Genomic DNA, 26,460 nt, shown 5'->3' on the forward strand with positions numbered 1-26,460 from the left:
AGGGGAGGAAAAGGGAAGAGAAGAGAGGAGAAGATAGGATATTGGGGAGGAGAGGAGAAAAGAGAGGAGGGAGGGGGAGAGAAGAGGAGATGAGAGGGAAGGAGAGGGGAGTAGAGGAAAGGAAAGGGGAGTAGAGTAGAGGAGAGGGAAAGAGACTGGACGAGGAGCTGGCAAGAAAGGAGAGGAGAAGAAGGGATATTGGAAAGAAGGTAGGAGAAGAGAGGAGGGAGGGGAGAAGGGGAGCAGACTAGACGAGGAGAGGGAGGAGAAGGGAAGAGAGGAGAGGAAAAGAAAGCATATTGGAGAGAAGGGGAATAGAGGAGAGAAAAGAAGAGGGAGGGCAGAGGAGAGGACAGAGAAGAGTTGGAGAGGAATACGTGAGGGAGGGGGAGGGGGAGGATTAAAAAAAATCTATTTACTATTCCTTCGTTGGGTGTTCGACAGGGGCGATCTGCTGGCTGTAGACGTAGGAGGGAGGACCAGCGGGGTTAGGTTGCTGAGGATCCATCTGATTGGGCATTGGATTGGTTGGGGGCGGAGCTCCGGAGGTTGGAGGCGGTACCACGTATAATCCTTGTCCCTGATTGGTGGTTTGAGGTGGTTGCAGAATAACGTTTGGATACTGTATGACGGGAGGCGGTCCCTGTTGTATGACGGGAGGAGGTCCCTGCTGTACAATGTACAGTCCAGCTTCATAAAAAGAAAATCCACGAAATTTCAATAGGGCTTATGCGATAAAATATTAATGTGATATGATAAGATAATTCCGATTTGACTCATTTTTTAATGAGATCGCCGTTAAAAAAACAATCAACAACAATATTACATTAAAATACGTGTTTTGCACAGGATAATCCATCATATCCCTTATATATTCGATTAGTAAAAGAACTCAATAATTTTTTTAAGATACATGTATTGAAAGACGAAACTCTTACGAAGAACTTAATTCATTTTATATCGGATATTTTGCTTGTAATCAGTCTTTTCAAACTCACTCATGTTTTCATATCCTTCATTTCTTATTTTTTTCTTTTCTCATTTATTTTTGTCTTTTCCTGCTGTTATCAATATCTTAATCAACATCGTCATCATCGATCGTCGTCGTCACCATCACCATTATCATTACAGACACTCTTATCTTCACTATCTTAATCACCAATCTCATTATCGTCATCGTTGTCATCGTCACCATCATCACCACCACCACCATCATAATCGCCATCATGATCATCTTCATTATCACCAAGTTCAACTTCATCATTAATGTCATAATGATAGGTCTAATATCACAAGCAAACACCACCACTACCATCATCATTAGGCCTCACAACCGCAACCTTTACTTTTCTTATTCCAATTTCTAAAAATACATCGCTTCAAAGACCATATTATCAGCCACCATGGCAACTGTCATTTATCATCTAATAACCCATACCTTGTTGATGACCCGGCATAGTAGTAAGAGCATTCCCTTGCGGTTGGAAGACAGCCTGTGGGAGGGGAGCAAAAAGTAATATATCATGGTATGAATCACACAGAGACAACAACATCTTCCATGGGTTTTTTTCTCAAGGTGACACGACATTTACTCGCACGACATTTACTCGCACGACATTTGCTCCTGCGACATTTGCTCCCGCGACATGTCCTCAGGTCTTAATAGCTCAAGAGGAAATAGGTTACGACATAATGGACATAGAGTTGGGTTTAATTAGACTTTTTGGCTCAGAATAATGTTATTATTAGGGTTAGGATCTATTTAGTTTTGGAGGTTAAATCTCATGTTTGGCTTAAAGGGGTACTACGGGCTGGAGGTAATTCTATATAGGTAAGTCCCGGATATAAGTAAATAGAGCAATATTCACCAAAGCAAACTGCTGAAAATTTCATTGAAATCTGATAACAAATAACAAAGATATTGAATTTTGAGGTAAAGCAATACTTTGTTGAAACAGTTCTGGACTCAAGAACGGCAAATATGGCATTCAAAACAAAAGTACGACTGCCTGTGTGTGTGTGCCAAGCTACGCGTGCCATTAGTTGTGGACATAACACATCTCGCGTGCCAAAAAAATAAGTGCGAAGCTACTCTGGTTTATTTCGTGTGTATTTCACACAGGCATGTGGCTGTCGACGTTGTTACCATTGTAGCCACCAGAAATTTGCACACGAACCGTAGTTTGAATGTTCGCGTTGTGGAGGCGAAAACTGCCTAATGACTCACCGTGACCGGTGGCGGTGGAGGACTGCAACAACTACTACAACCTTCGCCATCTCGGCAACACTTCCTGCAGCACGGTTCACATCCGCGGCATGAAGCGCAACATCCGAAAGAAGCGGAGACGATGCAGAGTATGAAGAGGAAGAAACCGGTGATGCAGATCAGGGCGTCAAATGTCTTTCTTGCTGGCTGTTATTGGATTAAACAATAGGAAAAAGGATTTAAACTTACTCCGAGCTGGCTTCCTGGGCTTCCTGCACTAACAATAAACCGATTTCCACCAGGATTGTAGCACTTTTATAATAATAATAAATAATATAGGGTATTTATATTGCGCACATATCCACCTATAAAGGTGCTCAAGGCGCTCCTATATTACCCGGCTAAGCCAGGCGTTCATAGCGCACACAGCTTTTTCAGGAATTATTTCCCACCGGTACTCATTTACCTCACCTGGGTTGAGTGCAGCACATTGTGGATCAGTTCCTTGCTGAGGGAAATTAGCCATGGCTGGGATTCGAACCCACGACCCTCTGTTTCAAAGTCCGAAGACTAATCCACTGGGCCACAACTCTCCACGTTTTATCATGTGAAATAGTGTGAAATCATTTCCATGACTGTCATATTCGAGCATTCTATCAGTGGTAAATCACATTTTCACAAAGTCCACTGTGTCAAAACAGTGTGAACTGTCGTGGCTGTCCACAGTATGGAATTATCTCCACAGCGTTGAACTTGGAGTGGATTAAAAACTGAACATTCATTCATTCATTCATTTATTGATTCCACTTTTAAAACAAATATCATATTATACATAACAAGTGTGTTCATGAACATAGTGTATCAACGATAAAATTAAGTATCTAACATAAGTATTTAAGCATAAGGTACACTACAAAATGTAAAAAAGTGAGGAGCCTAAATAAAAAGCAGAGCTTGTAGAAAATGTGGAAACGGAATACATATTTATTACATAGATTGTTTTACACATAAAAATATCCAAAGGCATCAAGTTACCAGAAAATGATGAAGTAGAAAAAAAAAGAATAGAAATAAAAATAGCAAAATAAAAGAAATTGGAAAACGACCAAAAAGACGGATGGGGGGGGGGGGTGTCAAGGGATATAAAGAGTATAAGAAAGAATAGAAAAAAACATAATTATAATCATTATTTGCAATCATCAGTACGATCCAGCATTGTACCTCTCTAAGAGGTATAACTTAAGCTTGCGTTTGAAAAAAATTGAGAGAGGGGCTATCAACCAGTTCGTTATTAGGCTGTTCCAGAATTTGGGTCCTGTTGTAGTAAAAGTGCTTTTAGCAAAAACGGTTCGGGTTTGTGGGAGGTGGTAATGATTAGCTTGCATAGTTGAATGGCAATGTAAAATGACATTGCGTTGAAATAATGGCGCAAAGGCATCTGGTAAATTGTCATTCTTGAGTTCGAACATAAATATACCAAGGTTGTACAAATATAAATCAGATATTTTCAAGATTTTGCAATTATAAAAAAGGTTGTTTCTATGGGCACGAAATCCAGCGTTATTGAGTATTCTTATAACACGCTTTTGGACAATGTTGATTTCATCCAAGAGGGTTTTGGAGCTATTACCCCATGTTAGAATACAGTAATTGAAGTAGGGCAAGATTAGAGCAGAATAAAGTATACATGAAAGGGTACAAAGTGTTTCAGTTTGTTTATCACACCAGTGTTACGAGATAATATTTTACATAAGTAATCAATCTGTACCCGCCATGTTAGCTTACTGTCGATGTATATACCTACAAATTTGGTAGAATCAACCTGGGATATGTTTTTATTATTTATAAGTATACTACCGGGTAAAGTGGAAACCGAGTTGCTGAATAGCATAAAATTAGTTTTATCAACGTTAAGGGACAATTTATTGGCCTGTATCCAATAAAAAAAACAGCTATTAGTTCAGTATTAATGATATTTAAAAGAGTATTGGGGTTATGATGGGAAAAAAATATTGGAGTCATCAGCAATAAGAATAAAAAATAACACCGAAGAGGAATTCTGTAAATCATTGATGTATAAAATAAAGAGGAGCGGGCCTAATAACGAACCTTGTGGGACTCCACATCTAATGGTTTGAGAGGTTGATTCAACACCATTAATATAAACATATTGTTGTCTATCATAAAGGTAGTCCCTGAACCACTCCAAGGCCTTTCCCCGAATTCTGGAGTGAGACTACTTGTATAGCAAAATATCATGGTAAATGGTATCGAAGGCTTTGGAGAGGTCCAGAAAAAAACCCGCAGTATGTAACTTGCTGTCAATAGCTCTGGCAATTTTATTGATGAAAAACAAGAGTGCATGTGTTGTTGAATGTTGTCTGTGGAAACCAAACTGAGAACCTGAAAGCACATTATTGCTATTTAAAAATTCAATTAGGCGAGAGAAGACAATTTTTTCTAGTATCTTTGAAAAGCTGGTTAAAGAGATATAGGGCGATAATTTCCTATGTCATGTTTATTGCCTTTTTTGTTACACCGTCATATCCAGGGCTTTTCTTAAGCTTCAGGTTGCTTACAATGTCAATAACCTCAGTTTCTTGAACAGGGAGGAAAAATAAACTATGAACAATTTTATTACGTAGGAAAGAATGAAAAGGGGTATTGGGAGTAGGTATGTACTCTGCAAGATTAGGTTCTATGTTAATAAAAAAATGAATTGAATGCATTGGCAATGCTAGTCTGATCGTCAACGCATGCGCCTTCAAACTGGATGTCGTTAATATCATGATTATCATTATTTGTTTTATTTAAAACCTTATTATTTTCCACGTACCACTCTTTGAACTCTTTTAAGACTAAATTCAAATTATCTCTATTAAAACCTTATAATATACTCCCGAATCAAGTTTAATTCATCATCTCTGTCAAGTCATCATTATTACTTTAAAGACTACAATTAAAACATAAAATAATTATTGTCCTTTTTTTATTGAAAAAAAATCTGACACAAGTCCTTCTCAGATGTGCTCATTATTGAACCTCATACATTATTGTGTCTATCCTCTCCTCTATTTTCTCTTTCTCTCCTGTCCGCTTATCCGCCTTCCTACCAGTTATTTGTTTACGGCATCAATCACATTTTTCGTGGATTATATTCTTTCCACGTTACTTTAAATATTTTTCTCCTTTTATACATTTCCTATACTTTCTCCTTTTATTCATTGAATCCAGTTTGCTTGAGTCCACGATGGCATGTGTTCTATGTACGTACAGCAGCACCCATCCATCTTCTCAGGGCATTCTCCCTTTTTTTCCTCTTTTCTGGGGGGGGGGTGGGGTGGGGAAGGGTCGATATATTTTAGGACGGGTTGTTTTTTCCTTTATCAAACTATATTTTTTTTATAACTTCGTAATTATTTTATGAGCATTTCCCTCTCATTTATTTATTTTATTTCTCATTTGATTATCTGTATTCATACTTTGTTATTTTGTTATTTGTTGTGTTTTCTATTTTTGAAGGGCCCCAGTTTGTACAAGCATTGCTTTTTAGTGGGTCCCTCCATTTCCATCTTAATTTTATTTCTAGTGAAAAATAGTATACATATTTAAAACCTACAATGTGTTGCCCAAATTGTCTAAGTGTTTTTTTTTTCACAACATATGTATTATCATTATTTTTTTGCAACGGACACAAATATTTATGTTTACATAATGGTATACAATTTCTTTTTGTTTGATGGAAGTGAAATAAATAAATTTGAATTTGAATTTGAGGTGTTAAATTTACACCCTAGAAATTGAACATAACACCAAAGAGTGTAAATGTAACAACCAAAGGTGTTGTAATAACACCTATATATAGGTGTTAAACAAACACTGTCAATTTAACAACGGAGTAAAATAACTGGTGTGGTACTGTTCACCGGTTAACACCGCAGTTTTTGCTTTGCATGAGGTCTATGCAAGAGGATATGCCAGAATAAGTATTAAAGGGGTGGTCCAGGCTGAAAATATTTATAACTTAATACACAGAGTAGAACTCAATGAGCAAAACGCTGAAAATTTCATCAAAATCGGATAACAAATAATAAAGTTATTGAAGTTTAAAGTTTAGCAATACTTTGTGAAAACAGTCGTCATGAATATTCATTAGGCGAGCTAATGATGTTACATCTCCACTTTCCGTTTTCTTATGTTATTACATAAAATCAATTTTTTTCATTATTTCATACTTGTGTGAATGAAATGTCTCCCTTATAATGAAATAAGTTGCAGCAATAAATATCTAATGCACTAAATCAGTTGTCAATCCAATTTTTCTAGTTCTTGGATGAAAAATTTTGAATAAACCTAATTTCATATAATAAAATACAATGGAAAAAGTGGAGATGTGACATCATCAGCCCACCTAATGAATATTCATTACGACTGCATTTACAAAATATTACTAAATTTTAAGATTCAATAACTTTGCTATTTGTTGTCCAATTTTGACGAAATTTTCAACATTTTGCTTAGTGAATTTTACTCTTTTTATTAAGCTATAGATATTTTCAGGCTGGATCACCTCGTTAAGGGAACTACTTACCAATGATTTGGCACAATTTGGGATCCTGGACCAGTATAATTCCCCGGCTGGCAGTTATATTCCCAATAGGGATATGTTTCTTCCCAGATGGCGGCGTAGATGTGCATTTCAAACAGGGCAAACCCCATCAAGCAGCCGACTATAGACAGAGCCATGTACGTCCGTACCTATGTTGGAGGCAAGCCGATTGATTAATTGAATATAATTACCCGGGGGGGGGCATTCAGCTATATTGCTGTACACATGCGTGACCCCCCCAAAAAAAAACGCGTTTAAAGGAGTTTTTTCAGTTTTAAAAGGGGTGCCGTGCGTGCACTCGTTAGGGGTATCAAAAACACCGATTTTCAAGAAAATAGGTGGTTTTGATAGAGTGGTCAATCGCGGGGTCAAACGTACAATGTATCTGAGGTATGTTTTTTTTCCAAAGCTTTTTTCAAACTAGCCAAACGTGTGTAGGGTATGTTTTTTTTCTCTAAGCTTTTTCCCCGAGGTCATATTCTGATGACATTTTGTTTAGGGGCCAAGTGGTGTAAATATAGCCCGTGAAAAAACTTGTTTAGGGGTGTTTGGAAATAATTTGGTCACGTACGCATGCGTACAGCAATAGTCTCTCCCCCGATGATTAAATGACAGTTTTAGTAACGATTCTTAAAGAGTTTGTAAAGTATCTTGTAAAATGATCAATCAAGTTTTTGCATGTATATGAATAAAGAATATGAATTGAATTGAATTCTTTACAGAACGTCACCGGCAATTGCCTACATTTTGTTCAAAACAAGAAAATATATTTATAAACAGATAAGAAATATGTGCAAAAAGGAGTCTGCAAGAAATTGTGCAAATGCTGCACTCTTCAAACAGAGAGTAAAAATTTACCCAATGTTGGGTAAAAAGGGAACATGCCTTTTTGCTTGGTATTTTTTTCCTCCAATGGGCCAAATGCACGTTTGAAGGGTACATTTCAAGGCTATATTGCGTAAAGTTCACAATACTTTTACCCAACAAGCATGCACGTTTCCATTTTACCCAATATTGGGTAACCGGCCTTTTTTAGAGTGTGAGAAACTAGTAAAATAAGCATGAAATTTCAACAATTTGTCGGGTCGTTTTACAAGCAATAATAATGCGCTGTCCCTATAATGTGCTTATCCGTGATGGTGATCTTTCAGCGTTATTTTCTTTCGGCTTGGAATTCAATGATGATTTCTCAAAGTTCAGTTTATGTCCCGTATCAGATACAGATCTAATAATAAAGTGACAATTAACATTTGATTTACAAACTTTATCATGATCTCGGTTTTAATAATAATAAAATATGGGACTTGTATAGCGCACGTATACCTTGCTAGGTACTCAAGGCGCTCTTATATTACCCCGGCTAAGGGCTAAGCTAGTCCACCGATACAGCACAACGTGGATAAATTTCTTGCTCAAGGAAAACACGCCATGGCCCGGGAGGGCCTCTTACATTGACGAGTGGATACCATGTGCGACCAAAAAACACGTAAAAATTATGTCTTTTTCAAGATAGGGCACGTTACGTACGTAACGTGATAAGGGTGTCAAAAACATAAAATTTTGCTAGGAAAGTTATGTGTTTAGGGTCAAATTTGCAGGGATGATAAAACAGAATTAAAATATTATATAAAGGATGTCCTTTTCGCCCCAACACTACGTGTTTAGGGTCCGATTTTTTAAGCGAGGTGTGGAAGGTGGGTTCGTACTAAACCAAATTATGTGTAAAGGCAAAACCGACGACCGGAGGACCCGTGACATAACAATAAAATATTCTTGTACCTGTTTAGGGGTTCATTTCAGGGAATATTTGCCAAGGATATGGTTTTGTTCCCAATACTTGTTGAGGGTAGGGTTTCACACGCCAATACTTGTTATGGGGTGTATTTTCAGAATATGGAAATTACGTGTTTAGGGTGTTTTTCGAGACCCCATGGTCGCGCATGGTATCCATTCGTCAATGGAAGTGGCCCCCCGGGCGCCATGGTAAGGATTCAAACCCACGACCCTCTATTTGAAAGACGACAGCCAAAACCACTAGACCACGACGCGCCCATAACTATGTTCATTCATCTTAATCAAATGAAGAGATAACAAACATTTCTTATGAAATTCTATTGGAGATCTCTATTATTTTGATAATTGACATGGAATTACCATTCAAAAGATAAAGCATTTTATTCATTGCCCTAATGTGTTTCATAAACAAGACTGAAGCTTAAAGGGGGTAGTTCACCCTGACAATAAGTTTGTTTTGATTATAGTAGAAAACTTTTGAAAAGGGTGGTCGGCTTAGGCGGCTATATGCACTCCTAGTAGGTTTTTTTTGCTCCACGGGGAACGACGGGTTAAAGAAGATGGAAAATGTATTGTAAAATGTTCTTCATGACAATGAATAACCCAAAACTCTTTGGTTTGCATTCTGAAGTCGGGTTTAACTTAAACTCAAGTTTAAAGATGTGGTTTAAGTATGGGAAGCCAAAAGTATTAAGTTGTATGTTTCTTATGTTTACCGTGCTCATTCCTGATTCATCGGTGGTGAAGACAATAATCTTTTTATACTTCCTAGACAATTATGAATGATTTGAGAGCCAAATGAGCTGAAGTATGATATCTCTTCTGTTAGTGATTTATGTAACAATTGGCTTTCCATACTTAAACCACAACTTTAAACCTGAATTTCAGTTAAACCAGACTTCAGAATACGGGACTTTGTGGACCACTGGTGAAGGCACAGCATTTTTCGTCCTGTGCTGTGGACAAACGACATAATTTGCATTTTTTGGTCGCGGCTTTGAAACTTGAGACGAAACTACTGTTTCCCTGTTCACCATGTTTATTTTCAGCAAAGACCTTCGAGTTGTTCATTGTCATTTGAAGGGCACTTGCAATAAATTTACTGTGTTACTGAATCCGTTGTGCACAGCAGAGCGAAAACTCTACATTCTCTCTCCACAAAACTAGTGCTTGGCTCTCTGTCCAACCCCTTTCCTGTTTGCTCCAAACTAAGGCCCTCAGCAAGATCATCTGAAAGCTTTCATCTCTCTACCAAAGTAGACCTACACTACACTAGCTTTCTGTTGTACGTACATACCTACAAAAAAATCTATAATTTTCAAGGAAGAAAGACTGGTTACCAAACACTTGTATTCGTTGGAAGCTGCAGATATTCCAATCACTCCAGTTGTTCCAAAAACCTGTTATATGAGAACAACAGACAGCGTAAACATAATGTAGAAAGATTGATAAGATGGAATTGTAGCAAAGACGTTCTCAGACGTTCACTTAACCTTTGTGAATGGAGAATGGTAGAAATTACATTTCATGTTATGCAAGGCCAACCTGAAAATGAGCTAGTAGTTGAAGAGTATTATTATCATCACTATTATTATTATTGTTGTCTTTATTATTATTATTATTGTTATTATTATCACTATCATCATAATTGTTAGTATCGTTATATTTATAATTTATTATTATTTCATTATAGTTGTTATTATAATTGTTATTATTACTGTCATTATCATTATAATAATAATTATTATTATCATCATCATCATTGCCATTATCATTATCATTAGTCTTAGTAGTAGTAGTAGTAGAAGTAGTAGTAATAGTAGTAGAAGTAGTAGTAGGTGTTGTTGTTGTAGTAGTAGTAGTAGAAGTAGTAGTAGTAGTAGTAGTTGTTGTTGTAGTAGTAGTAGAAGTAGTAGTAGTAGTAGTAGTAGTTGTTGTTGTAGTAGTAGTAGTAGTAGTAGTAGTAGACGTAGTAGTAGTTGTTGTTGTAGTAGTAGTAATACTAGTAGTAGTAGTAGTAGTAATACTAGTAGTAGTAGTAGTAGTAATAGTAGTAGTAGCTAGTAGTAGTAGTAGTAGTAGTAGTAGTAGTAGTAGTAGTAGTAGAAGTAGTAGCAGTAGGAGGAGGAAGAGAAGACGAAGTAGTAGTATTACCAGTATTCCACTCCAGATAGCCGTAGCAAAATAGGACCAGCGGGCCATGAGGATGATGGCTACTATTCCGAAGACAACAAGAAGACATCCGCCTATCAGTTGCAAGATGGCTGTTCGCTGAAAAAAATAATGAATCCATAATAATCACAATTAAGAGGTGAAAAGAGTCATGGGCGTCGCTAGGATATTTGAAAACTTCGTGACATGACTTCGAGCTAAACGGACGCATTGAGCAGAGCTCCCACCACACTTTGAGATTACACGTTACATAATAGAAATTATGGCATCCCATGGTCCGAGGCCTGTTACACGGCAAACTGCAAGTAAGCAGCCGGCCCCGTCGGCACCCTTGACTGACAAAGTTCGCTCGCCTACTACCCCGGATCCCTCTAACGCTGTTTTACAGCGAGATATTGCAGACTTTTCTGACAAAATATTATCCAAACTTGATAATATCAACACGGAGCTGCAATCATTCAATCGCCGCCTGACAGACGTGGAATCTACAGTGGAGCATAATTCTGCAAAAATATGTGATGTGGAAAATTCTATACCGGCTATCCTCGCGCCTCTACAAGACGAAATCGCTAATCTGAAAGAGAAACTGCTTCTGATGGAGATTTACAATCGAAAGCCGAATTTGTTATTCTACGGTGTTGAAAGCGACCCGAATGAGGATATCTATACCACGCTAGTTAAGGTTTTCATCTTGCTTGGAATCGACGAAGAAAAGGCCAAAGGAATCCAATTCGTCAACGCCCACCGACTACCCTCCCGCAACCAACCCAGGACCCCAGACGCCGGTGCCCAAGCCCGTCCCCGACCGGCTCCGATAATTGCTAAGTTCCAGAAAATGCCTGACAGAGATCTCATTCTTTCTACTTTTGAGAGCCTGAGACGCCCGAAGGAGACATCTCAGCAACCAGGATTAGCAGCTGAAATGCAACCACCACTACCTCCCCCTCGCATCACAGTGAGAATGGATCTCCCTCCCAGCCTGAAGATTCACCGCGGCCATCTCGCAGAAATCGCATATAAATTGCGTAAGGAGAAAAACCAATCTACGAGAATAAAGCTATTAGGTACAAAAATCGTTCTTCAGTGGAAGGAAAAAGGCACAACCATATGGAATATCTACAGAGAATGAACAAATTCAACGTTTTACCAGGTGATATGACTTAAATTTTCTATTTTTCTCCTTCACCTTCTTACTGCAACGAAGACTGAAGATTTAACAGTTTTCCCCTAAAAAATATGAAACATTATCGCATTTCCCCTGTCAGAATTCGTGTGTTTATTACCGAGTGTCATCTGATTTTCTTTGCCTTGTTTTTGAATATAAATATATTTCGATTGTGATAGTGAACGTTTAATACCCCAATCTACATGGAAAAAAATTATTTTGAATGTGTCTGTAAACCTTCAAACTACTTTCAAATTGTTTTTTTTTTTCAATCAGATAATTTGTATTCCCTTCAAAGCCAGATACATTGATGAAATTCTGCTTGTTTTGAAGTTGTTCTTTTTTAATGCCAAGCAGCCATATTTCTTCAGCAAACACATGTGGGGAGGAAAAAAAAATACATGAATAAAATAATCCAATGTCTATATAATAATGTACTCATTTTCAATATTTGAGATTTTTCAAATTATAACCATGCACTAAGTCAAGTACAGCAGATATCAAGATTAAGAAGTAGCCTACTTTCCATTCAAACCGAATTGTCTGCAACACTTTGGAAATATATGTATTTTTTCCCCTTTAATTCTCGAAATCTGCAGATTTTATTCATTGCACTTAACACAACCCAAGTAACAAATGTAATTGGAACTATATTGCATACTTCCAAGTTGATTTAGGAGTTGATGTTTTATGAATATCAGTGATAGATCGTTGTAGGGGGGGACCCCCACTAGGAACATGACATTTAAATCCCCCTCCTGTCTCTTAAGAATATCATATTTTAATGCCATGACTAGATACAAGGAAAAGCGTGTATTGCTCTCTGTGTCTTTCTTTAAAAAAAAATAATAATGATAAAAATAAAAAATCTTGTGCATAAACACCAATCTGTCTAAAACTTTTTATACTTCAATTACCTCTAGATTCTTGATAATTCAATCCCAACACTGAATGAAACTTAGGTATTCATGTGGTAATTACACCTTCATTGATCGCTTTCTCAACTATTTTAAACGATGTAAACCAATTTCTTTGACAAGCAATAGATAAAGGTTCATTATCTCTATTATTGGTCTTGATACCAGCTATGTTAAACGATTTGTAATTCAATTGTATAACAATCAATGAATTCTTGTGGTTTATTCCATTGTTCATGCATGGTATGACATTAACACCAGTCGCGTGCTTGCATGCCTCATGTACGTACACTGTTTGATTATAGGGGGCGTGGCTATCCAATATTGAACAAGGTGCACCCACCATGCCACGTGTGTCTCAGATTCGCATTAATACTGAAAACACGCATGCGACCTTGCTGGGAAGGGTGTGGCTATACATGCATGAACAAACGTCCATCTATTATGTTCGCTATTATATGCATGGGTTAATTTCAATCTACCCTACCAATAACATTGGCTTGTTAAATATGTTAATTTTAACTTGTGTGTCTCCCAACACCCTTGCCCATGCGTTCTTTGATCAGAGAAAGCGGGCTATTTTATGCATGATTAATGCACACCTATTTTTGCTCTCAAATCACTAAAACGTCCAACGAGTCAGGTTGATTGATGTGGGCGTTACACCCTGCTTTAATACATTCCATCACATGTTTTTTTTTCCCAAATCAGCCCAACATTCATGTTGATCATTAACTCCCGCATGTTCAACCCCATGTCTGATCAGAGAAGGCGTGGAAACTCCGTCATGCATGGCTATCTTGCATATATACATGAAATACTCACCTTAACAGGATTAAAGTGACTATTAAATAGGCCTACACTGCATGGGCATGAGTGTACTATTTGAAACTGATTGATAAAATACGAAATAATATTTATTCATTTTCTAGACTTGAACCTATATTTTGCATTTTATAAACAAAACAAGGAAAAAAAATCGATTCTTTTTTTCTTCTCTTTTTACCCCTGATATGTCAGGTTAAATATAACTTCGACTTCTAATCTTCAAAAAGCATTCAACACTATTTTTCTTAAGGAAAACACATATTATAATCTACATTTTTGAATGCTTAATGGTTTTTGCTGTGTGTATATACATTCAATGAAATCAAATTTGCTGCTTTTCTTTATCAAAGAAACCCATCAGGCATATTGTTTGGATTGTAAATTTTCATTAAAAATTTACCAACAGAATGTTGACGTTTTATCAAATTGGTTATAGATCAGAGAAAAAAGGAGAAGGGAGGAGAGGGCACAAGGGGAGCATGGCATTTTGAATCCTCTTCATGTTTCTTAACAATATCATCATTTCAATGCCATGCATAGATACAAAGAGAAGCGTGTAAAATCCATTGTTCTCTGTATCTTTTTCTAAAAAATTACCCGCTTAATGTAATCTCTGAATTGATAACCACTTTATTTAAAATTTTGTCATCTTTTTTAATAGTTCGATCGCCTATAGACTCTTCACAATCAAACCATAACACTGAACGAAGCTCAGATAAATTCATATGGTAATTGCACCTTCATTGATCACTTTCTCAACTATTTTAATCGATGTAATCCAATTTGTTTTGACTAAGCAATCGATGTAGGTGCTATCTCTATTATTGTTCATGATACCAACTGTGTTAAACGATTTATAATCCAATTGAGTCACAATCAATGAATTCTTGTGGTTGATTATGTTGTTCATGCATCTCTCTTTCAACTCCATGCCCAACACCAGTCTCGTGCCTGCATGCCTTATCTACGTACACTGTTGATTTTGGGGCGTGACTATTCAATATTGAACAAGATGCACTTACCATGCCTACATGTGTCTCAGTTTCGTTTTATGATCGAAAAAACGCATGCGCCCTTGCTAGAAAGGGTGTGGCTACACATGCGTGAACAAACCTCCATCTATTCAACTAACGTGTTCAATACTACAGGCATGTGTTAATTTCCATATGCCTTACTGATAACATTGGTTTGTTGAATATGTTAATGATGTGTATCTCCAGATATCTTGCACATGCGTTGTCTGATCAGAGAAGGCGGGCTTTTGCATGCTTGATTAACGCACACCTATTTTTGCTTTTAACTCACCCCAAAACGCCCAACGGATCAGGTGTTTAAATACTGATCGATGTGGGCTTTATACTCTGCTTTAATACATCTCATTATTTCCAAATCAACACGATATTCATGTGTATTAACTCCACATGTTCAGCCCCGTATCTGGTCTGAGAAGGTGTGACAACTCAGACATGCATGGATGTATGAATTGCATCTTCATTGATCACCTCAACTATTTTTAATCGATGTAATCCAATTTCTTTTGACAAGCAATAAATGAAGGTGTTTATTATCTCTATTATTGATCTTGATACCAGCTATGTTAAACAATTTGTATGAGAATCAACGCATATTATGTAGTTAATTTCGTTGTTCATCCATGGTATTTCATTGATCACCTCAACTATTTTAAACGATGTAATCCAATTTCTTTGACAAGCAATAGATAAAGGTTCATTATCTCTGTTATTGGTGTTGATACCAGCTATGTTAAACGATTTGTAATTCAATATTGTATAACGATCAATGAATTCTTGTGGTTTATTCCATTGTTCATGCATGGTACGACATTAACACCAGTCGCGTGCTTGCATGCCTCATGTACGTACACTGTTTGATTATTGGGGGCGTGGCTATCCAATATTGAACATGAAGATACACCTACCATGCCTACGTGTGTCTCAGATTCGCTTTATGATTAAAAACACGCATGCGACCTTGCCTGTTGCCAGAGAAGGTGTGGCTATACATGCATGAACAAACGTCCATCTATTATGTTCGCTATTATATGCATGGGTTAATTTCAATCTACCCTACCAATAACATTGACTTGTTAAATATGTTAATTTTAACTTGTGTGTCTCCCGACACCCTCGCACATGCGTTGTTTGATCAGAGAAAGCGGGCTATTTTATGCATGATCAATGCACACATATTTTTGCTTTTAAATCACTAAAACACCCAACGGGTCAGGTATTAAAATACTGATTGATGTAGGCATTACACCCGGCTTTAATACATTTCATCACATGTTTTTTTTTCCAAAACAGCCCGACATTTATGTTGATTATTAACTCGCGCATGTTCACCCCTGCCCGTGTCTGATCAGAGAAGGCGTGGCAACTCCGTCATGCATGGCTATCAAAATACTCACCAGAACAGGAATAAAGTGACTGTTTAATAGGCCTGCACTGCAAGGGCATCAATCTGCTACTTAAAATTGATTGACACAATCTGATTTTTTTTTAATCGTTCGCTAGACTTTTATCTAACTTTTATTTCTGGGTATATTCTTAATTCATTTTCAACTGACCGTTACTTTATTTTTTTTAAAGTGTAATGATTTCAAATCTTATATGTACTTGGGTGGTTGAGCTCTGCTCTAATGCTTCCAATGATATGTTCTTGCTGACCAAGATGGGTCTTGTTCTTTTTGTACATGTAATTTATATTGATATTGACTGCACATTTGCACCACAGACATACATGAACACCCGTTCAATCACTAGCAAGCGCACCTACACCACAAGCACCCTTGCAGTTGACCCCTTTCTTAGTTTATGGTACTTTACATTTTATCAATTTTGATGGAGTCCCTCTCTTTTATTCTTGATAATTACATAGACAATTCACATGACAGCAAATATTATACACCTCAAGAATTTAATAATATGTTTGATAGTAATTCCGATTATATTTCCCTTTTACATGCAAATTTAAGAAGTCTCAATAGAAACTTCGAATATTTTGAAAATCTCTTACACACATTGAATAATTTCAAATTTTCTGTTATAGGTATTAGCGAGACATGGTTGCATGATAATTCCCCAAATTTGTTTAATTTACCAAATTATAAGTTGATAAGGGCAGACCGCAAAGGAAAAAGAGGCGGAGGCGTGGCCTTCTATATTATTGATAAACTAAAATTTAAGATCCGTTCCGATGTGAAACTCTTGCATGCAGAGTCTTTGTTCATTGAAATTGAAAACACAGGATTTAAAAATATCATCATAGGTTTGATTTATAGACCACCAGGCTCTAGTTTTGATTTGTTTTGTGAAGAGCTAGAGCAATATTTATATGCAATAGGTAATGAAAATAAACATACTTTTATTTTTGGTGATTTTAATATCAATTTCCTACCCTCGGTCGACAGTAATCATTCAATCAATTTTATGAAACTAATGTACTCATTCGGCTTCCATTCATTCATCAATAAATCCACTAGAATCAACCCAAATTCATCTACTCAAATTGACAATATTTTTTCCAACGTACATAGCAACATGAATAATAAAATGATAGGAGGAATTCTATGCTCTGAAGTTTCAGACCACCTACCAATATTTTTAACTTGTGAAATGAAATTACCGTGCCCCAAATCAATTAACCAACACTCATATCGAAAAGAATCTAAACGTAATATTGAATTAATGAAGCAAGACTTATTACTTGAGGGGTGGGAGGATGTCTATAATGAAACTGACGCAAACACATCGTATAATCTCTTAAATAATAAATTACAACATTATTATGAAAAGAATATTCCCATAGGAAAAGTAAAAAATAATCGAAAAACACCCAAACAACCATGGATAACAAAAGGTTTATTAAAATCAATACAGACACGTAATTGCCTTTACAAGTCACATTTACGCAATCCTACTGAAGCCAATTTAAAAAAATACAAAGTATATCGCAACAAGTTAACAAAATTAATTCGTTTATCACGTAAAATGTATTATACTAATAGAATAAAAGATGCCAGTTCAAACACTTATACTACCTGGAAAATCATCAAAGAACTAATGGGAACAAGTGCAGATCCCCCACCTACTGATGACATGACTTTAAATGGTTCCAAAGTTGACTCTTCCCTTCATGCAAACTCATTCAATTCATTTTTCACAAATATCGGACCCGAACTTGCAAGCAAGATCAATAGCCAAAATGCGCATTTCACAGATTACCTCCCCGAACCTAATCCACATTCATTTTTCCTGAACCCTACGAACCCCACAGAAATTCTCAACATTACACGGTCTCTTAATAGCTCCAAATCTCATGGGCATGATAAAATTAGTATGTCTCTTTTAAAAGAAATAATTCATCCGCTTGCAAACCCTCTTAGTCATGTTTTTAATAAATCTCTATCACAAGGTATATTTCCTGACTTATTCAAAATCGCCAAAGTCAATCCAATTTTCAAAAAAGACAATCCTCATGAAATAAGCAATTATCGTCCTATATCTCCTCTCCCTAGTATATCCAAAATCCTCGAGAAAATAGTTTATAATAGACTTTATGAATTTATCAACAAACACAATTTATTAATTTCTAATCAATATGGCTTTAGAAAAAATTATTCCACAAACTTGGCTTTAATCCAAATTTACGATAAAATAACAAACGCCATAGCCAACAAAGAGCATGTCATTGGTATATTTTGTGACCTCAGTAAGGCGTTCGATACACTGAATCATAATATTTTACTTTCAAAACTTAATTATTATGGTATTCGCGGTCAATCACTCCTTTGGTTTAAAAATTATTTAATAAACCGAAAACAATATGTCACTTTTAATGGCAACGATTCTAGTTTACTTCCAGTTCAATGTGGTGTCCCTCAAGGTTCCATTCTAGGCCCCCTTTTATTTTTATTATATGTCAATGATATTATTAATACATCTTCCATTTTATCATTTGTATTATTTGCTGACGACACAAATATATTTTTTTCTCATAAAAATATAACTTCCTTAAACAACATCTTAAATATTGAATTAATTAAAGTCTCACAGTGGTTTAAAGCTAATGAACTATCCTTGAACTCGAAAAAGACCCACTTCATCCATTTTAAACATTCTCATATTACAGATTCTCCAATTCACTTACAGATTGACGGCACACCATTAGAGCGGAAGACTCAATCTAGATTCTTAGGCGTCATCATAGATCAAGCTTTGTCTTGGAATGAACATCTGCACCATATCATTATATGTATCTCGAGAAATATTGGAATAATTTCCAAGTTGAAATTTATTTTACCACACAAAACTTTATTTCTATTGTATAATTCGTTAATACTCCCGTATATAACATATTGTAACGTTGTTTGGGCTAATTGTGGTTCCACAAAACTTCTATTTCTAAATTACAAAAAAGAGCAATTCGTATTTGTACAGGATCACATTATTTGGCTCACACCGATCCTTTATTTTTTAAACTGAAAACATTAAAAATTGCCGACTTATATACTATTCAAATAACTATTATGTTTAAATATATTAACAAACTGCTCCCTTCGTCCTTTGATAACATGTTCAAATTTAATAGTACTGTCCATACTTACCCAACGCGCATATCCGGAAACTTTCACCTCTCTAACCCCAGACTGTTAATTGCCTCTAAATCAATACGACACCATGGTCCTGACATTTGGAATGGTCTTCCAAACAATATTAAAACGTGTTCAACCATATATTCATTAAAAGCCACTCTAAAGAAAACTATCATTCAATCTTATCAACCCCACCCTCCAAATTAAAACATTCACTCAAATATTCACATTCGCTATTTAATATTCTGATTTTACTCAACTGCTATACACAGCACCAGCACCTGCACTTGCAATGCACCCACTTGGTCAGTAAATATCAATCTTAGTCACGAATCTTTTATGAGGCCGCCATCAATTCAAGCCTAACCGCTCACGATGGCGGTCTCCTGCGTTCATTTTTTACATTATATGTATACGTTTACATTTATAAAAGATTAATTTATACTCACATCCTTATTTGTATTTATTATGTAATATGACCACATTGTTTATATTATAAATTATTTTGTATTTTGTAATTATAAATAATTTTGTATTGTGTTTTTGAACGCAGAAATAAATGCAAACAAACAAACAAACAATTTCCAGTAGGCCGAGTACGTAGGGGGTTTGGAGGCCCTGAATACCGACGTCTGGCAACCATTGGAAGTGTTTTACACTCCCTTGGTCACGTGTTCTCTCGTTATGCCCAGGAGCAGTTCCAGCATTCATCAATGTGTGGGGGGAGGGACGAAAATTTTTTTTCAGCATTTTCCCCGTCGCGGTCGGCAAAATTCCTTTTTTTCGAAAGGTTAGTCCTAACTGAATTTTCATTCTTAGAAGCAAGGTAAGGTATTACATGTGGCCTAAATATAAACTACAATGCGAGCTTATTTTTTAAAAATATTTTATAATGTAGTCCTGAAAATTGAACTTTGTGACCACGTATGTAATCATAAACAAGATGGGTATCTAACTAAACTATCAATGCGAGCGCAAAGCGCGAGCTGAAATTTTTAATATACTGGCTAGCAAAACGATTTGTTAAAATCTTTTCACAGTGATCAACGAAAGAATACATTTCTCCTCCACAAATTTCGAGCACGAACTTCCAGCTAAGAAAAATTATATTTCGACCTGAAAACCCGATTATGACTATAAAGGGATATATTGCCCCCCCCCAAAAAAAAAAAAATATGATGCGATCGCAAAGTGCGAGCTGAAAATTTAAATTTCCGACCAAGAAAATGGACATTCTAAGCACTTTTTGTAAGAATAAAATGCGTTTATAACTTAGCAATTCATGCTAGCGCGAGCTGAAACTTTTGATTAGCTGTTCTGATAAAGGACATGTTGATTAACTGTTTGCATGGGTGAAATTTTCAGTGTTATGCTTGTCCGATTTTTCTCTTTTAAATCGGATCAACATTGTGTTGGGGTGGACTTGTCCTTTAATGTCTCTAAATAGGGTGTTTTATCCGTATCTTGTGTTTGTCATCTTAATATCTATATATTTAGTTTTAATATTTGGTGTATTAGTTTTGAATATTAGAGGGTAAACATGCTAAATAAAACCAAACCAAACCCAATCTGGCATGGAATCAATGAAAAATAATAATTCGAGTTGATATCGAATCCCACCTTAATTTTGGTCAGATAAGTTGAATGACACGATTCGCATGATTGGTTGGGCTCGGGCATGCCATATACATAGGCCGCTGGTGGTGGTTGGTTTGACGTCATCTCTTACGTCACTAACAGTCTGTCAATCGGAGAAAGCCGTACCAGGATAGCCCTGACGATATTAAAGGAAACTTCGAGCTGGTCTACCTGTGTAGATAAAAAAAAATAAACAAAAAAAATTATCACAAAGAAGTGAACCATACCACAGATCAAATACAAAAAAGATTACATTAAAGCAATTATTTGTCTTCATTCAGGATCTAAAAACATGTATTTTTTGCAGCTAATGCGGTAATCAAAATAAATAAAAATAAAACACACACACACCTCATACGTCCCGGCCTAAAACTGAAGTCCTCATTCTTTGCCGTCAATATGAAGAAAACAAATGCATATAGGCCTTTGTATATATGTACGTAACACAGCCTACAGTATATTTAATGACGAAAATTTAACAGTTATCATTGGAGACTCCTTGCCCTATTAGTCATTAACTTTCTTTATCATCACGAATAAATAGAATTAGTTAATATTAATATAGATATTGCGCCAAACGGTCAAAGGCCGTGTTTTGAAGAAGAAAAAATGTTGCAGAAAGTTAAAGAATTCATTCTACCCCGTGACTTGGATATTCTCTATTTACCGATTAAATAGTTTGGATCGGTATTTTTTTATCATCATGATGATAAATGAATTAGTTGAATGTAGGACGAAAGAGCAATGTGGATTATTTTGCTCATTGTCATTAGTGCTGGGATTGAACCTCGGACATTCATTTTTCTAGGAAGCGCGTAAGACCACTAGGCCACGGCACCTCCTCGGGTGATACCTGAGGTATATGATAACACACCTTTAACCTGGTTAAATTTTCGAAACCACCTAGGATCATGCTCATGACTTTGATAATGTCTTGTGCAAAAGTGCAGAACGTTATCATGGTTATATTCCATCTAAATAACAAAATAAAAATCATTCAACAATACGACACATGAAGTAAACTGTCGGTTTTGCATATACAATATTCAAAGTAATCCACTTTATAAACATCATAGTAATAATAGAAAATGAGTAGCAAGTACCGATGTCAGCATTAACTTCTCTTTTATATGAAATAAAACAAAGAGTTTAAATAAAATTCAATGTTTTATACAAAAAAAAATGAAAATATAATCTTGAATGTATAAGTAACGTTTTTTGTTCACTCGTTAGCATGCTGGCCACAAGGGTGGGGACCCGGGGGGGGGGGGGGCACTAGCCCCCTCAAAAAAAATCCTCGTCGAAAAAAAGGGAAAGTGCCCTTTTTCGAAATGAAATGTGCCCTTTTCAAAATGAAATACTCTTTGTGAAGTAAAACAGAATACATTTTGGGTTAGGAAAACATTGTTTGCTTGCCCTTCGCGCACGCATCAATTACTGTTTAAGGTACATGTATTCATTCTGTCCTCGATTACAAAAATAGTTAGAATGTTAAATTTACACGTTAGAATATGCCTTCTTATTTTACATGAGATTTTAATAAAATATCTAGCGCTAATTGTTTGACTTTCTTTTCTTATCATTCAAATTAACTTTTTGTTGATGCGTAGTACTTAATGCCCATTAAAGATACGATTTGCACATAGTCAGTTGAACTTTGTTCCTTGATTATCCTTCTTAAAACAAATAACAATGTTGGCAAATCATTAATAACCAGAAGTGATACCCAGAATAATTTTCACTTAAACAATCTTAATCACAGCAGGGTGAGGTATTTGCATTGACATAAATGATATATTTATTATGATTTGCATAGCAACGGAGACCTTAGACATGTTAGATTAGGCCAACATGAAATACTTTAATTGATGGAATAACTGAGTTCTCAATTGAATCATTTTTATTATATTACGGGGTGTTTTATTTGTGTGTGGGGGGTGTTTTGGAAAATTTAACGAGGAATCTGAATTACAATTCACAGCTACACAATCATGAAAAATAAATCGTAATCAATATGTTGAGATAGCTTTGTCATTACTTGTAACTTTTGTATGTTCCTTTTAATTATACAGTCATTTCAAATGAAGATGGATTGAAACCCCGAAGTATACATGCATATCGAACAACACAATATTCCCTTTTACTACCTCGGGACCCCGACTTACACTGCAAAAACTCTGGTGTTGATTTTACACCAGCCCGGAATCTATATATGTCCACACCAGAGAAGTGTTAAACAGCACCAGTTTCGTTTTGGTCTAACACCAGAACAATTGGTCAACACCAATGAGTATTACAACAGCATCGGTTTTACTGGTGTTGGTTCAATACTTCTCTGGACATATATAGATACATATAGATATACAGTGTTAAACACTGTTAGAAAATTTATCCTTAAACTAAAAGAAGTTCCTGCAGCAGAGTCTCGAGAACACCTGTAATCTTACCAGATTGCGTAATCTTACAGGAAATTGGTATTTGGTGTGTGTAATCTTACAAATTTCCTTAAATAAAACACTCTTTTCCCCTTTTTCTAACAGACCTGTTCTGTTAAATTGCAGAAAAATTCCTGTTTCATGAATTTAAAGAATGATTCTGGTATTGCTTTCTGCAAAATCTTCTTTTATTTTTCTGTAAAATCAGGGGTTTTTTTAACAGTGAATCACACCAGAGTTTTTGCAGTGCTTACAAAGAGTTGCAATAGATCCGATGAACCTTAAGTCTCTAGAAACCCATCAATGTCATATTTTTTTCTCACGAAATTTGAACAATTTCCTTTCAAAACAAAGAGAACATACTGAATTGTCAAGAAAGTGGTGAATGTATATCACATCTAGAAAATACTTTGAAGAAGCATTTATTTTAGATGTTGACGTTGCTGGCTTTCCATAGTTGTGATTGATTGGATCAATAGTAAGTCTTTGTAAGACGGGGCTCAGGTATGACTTCATCTTTAACACATTTTCTGTATTTAATTTAGAATCAAACTTGGATACTAAATGAGTCATCCATCCTTATTATGTCGCATTTCATTTTTTCCTTCTCCCTCCTTTTTCTCTTTCTCTTTTTCGTCTTGGTCAAAAAATTTTGGTGGTAGTGGCCCCCAAGTCCCTTATCTGTACACCATTGATGTAAAACAAATTTCAAACGAGAAATATGAAAAGGAAATTTAAAAGGAAGACGATTGTGGTTAGACTTATTGTTAAGATATATACATGAATAGTGTATCTTGTGAATACGATAAACAATAAACATCAACAAATATTTCGAAGAGAACCATTGCTTTATCCCCTTTCTCTTAAACAATAAACATAGATAAATATCACTACTGGAAAGAATACAGTGTAACACACTGTGTACATATAGTGGACTACGTGACAATATTATTCACACTGTTAAAATGCTTAAACTCAACAGTGTGAAGATATTTCCACACTGTAAACACTTCGACAGTGTGACAGTCACTGTTCACAGCGTGTTCACATGGTCGACTATTATGTGACTCACACTGCTGAAATGCTCAAATCTAACAGTGTGAAGGTGATTTCACATCGTGTTCCACACTGTGAACACACTGTTGCACACACTGTAGGACATCGTGTACTATCCAGTATGGATATAACAGGCAAATGCAATCATACTTACGGTGGATGAAGACAAGTCTGGATGTACGTGTTAAGCCTGTCACTGGTTGGATGGGAAATGGACATTGCGCTGTGTACGCTTGGCAACGGTGAAGTCATAGCAGTCGTCATGTGTAAAAATACCATCCCAATTAGAAACGTTGCAAGGGATCGTGGATCTAGGGGCGGTGCGGTGCGCCTCTTTCATCGTAATTAATACCTTTTAAATGACAAAAAAAGAAATAGGTCCCAATTCAACAAATTTGCGACTTTCCCCGTCGAAAGAAGTTTTTTCGACAACCCCCCCCCCTGCAGTACCCACTCTATATTTTAATTGGCCGGGTGTTTTTTTTTGTGAGCCCTGCTAAAAGTTGGAATTCTCGATTATAAACAAATTCGTAATTTCTACAAGTTAATCATTTCTAAGTCGAGGAACCCTGCACATGTAATTTCCATTCGAAATAGATGGGAAAACACCACAGATGAGAAAATAAGCAGGACGATAAACCAATGACAAATGGACCAACCCTGCTGAAAAGAACACAGTATCAGATAATGTCTTCATTGTGTGTTCATAGTGTGTTCACAGTGCGTACAGTGTGTGTTCACAGTGCATTCATAATATGTACAGAGTGTCACTGTGAACACACCCTGTACACACTGTGAACACGCCCTATACACACTGTGAACACACAGTCAACACACCCTGTACGCACTGTGAACACACCATGTACGCACTGTGAACACACCCCGTACGCACTGTGAACACACACTAGCTGTACGCACTGTGAACACACAGTGAACGCACCCTGTACGCACTGTGAACACACACTAGCTGTACGCACTGTAAACACACAGAGAACACACTCTGTACGCACTGTGAACACACCCTGTACGCATTGTGAATACACAGAGAACACACTCTGAACGCATTGTGAACACACCCTGTACGCATTGTGGACACAAAGTAAACACTCTGTATGATATGTGTTCACAGTGTGTGTGTGTGTGTGTATATAAAATTAACTCAGCCCTGACCCTGTTTATAATGAACCATGAACCACACTGTGAACACACTTTAAACACACGTTGAGCACACTGTGTACACACTTTGAGCACACTTTGAACACACTTTAAACACACTTTGAACACACTTTAAACGTACTTTCAACACACTTTGAGCACACTGTGAACTCACTTTGAACACGTTTGGAACACTATGAAGATACTTTTAACTTACTTTGAATACTTTTGAACACACTTTTAAACAATTTTGCAGGAGGGGGGGGGTAACCTACTTTTTTCTCAACTCAAATAAAAGGTGTAATACAGTTACTACACGAATTATTTGTTTTTTGCTTTTCATTTACCCCTTTCCTCCTTGCCCCCCCCCCCCCCAAAAAAAAATGGGGGAACCGTCACTAGATGTACCATGGAGCTTTTTAATATAATTTCCTTATCTTATTTGCAAAGCGTTTGAAGGAAATGGAACAAAGCTTAGCAATTATCCTAGAACATTTCTGTTACGATTGATTGCATTGACTACAATGTACAATCAATCCTAAAATCCAAACATTATCAATTACTAATCTTTGTATAACGGGTTACAGATCAGATTACAGATTAATTTTAATGGGGGTGTTAAGTTGCTGTTATTTTGTGGATTTTCTAAGTAATTCTGAAGATTTAGATTATGATTTTGATTTAAGTCATTTTCGTTCAACCAAATACAACAAAATAGAGTCAAAATAACAGTACATATTCAAAACATCACATCCAGTTCGATGAGAGTACAACAAAAAATTAAGAAATGGTGAACACCAACGAACGTAGAGGGTAGAGTACCTACATCTTTATGTAGGTACTCTAGTAGAGGGCATGTGTTTGTGCCCTC

General features: G+C 36.3%; 1 pseudogene; it reads right to left on the minus strand.

Annotated features, from left to right (window-relative positions):
- Positions 1–346: 346 nt before the first annotated feature.
- LOC121417351 lies at positions 347–24,668 on the minus strand (annotated as a pseudogene).
- Between the last annotated feature and the right edge of the window lie 1,792 nt (positions 24,669–26,460).

Source organism: Lytechinus variegatus, chromosome 6 (genome assembly GCF_018143015.1).
Source record: "Lytechinus variegatus isolate NC3 chromosome 6, Lvar_3.0, whole genome shotgun sequence".
In the NCBI taxonomy this organism is placed as follows: Eukaryota; Metazoa; Echinodermata; class Echinoidea; order Temnopleuroida; family Toxopneustidae; genus Lytechinus; species Lytechinus variegatus.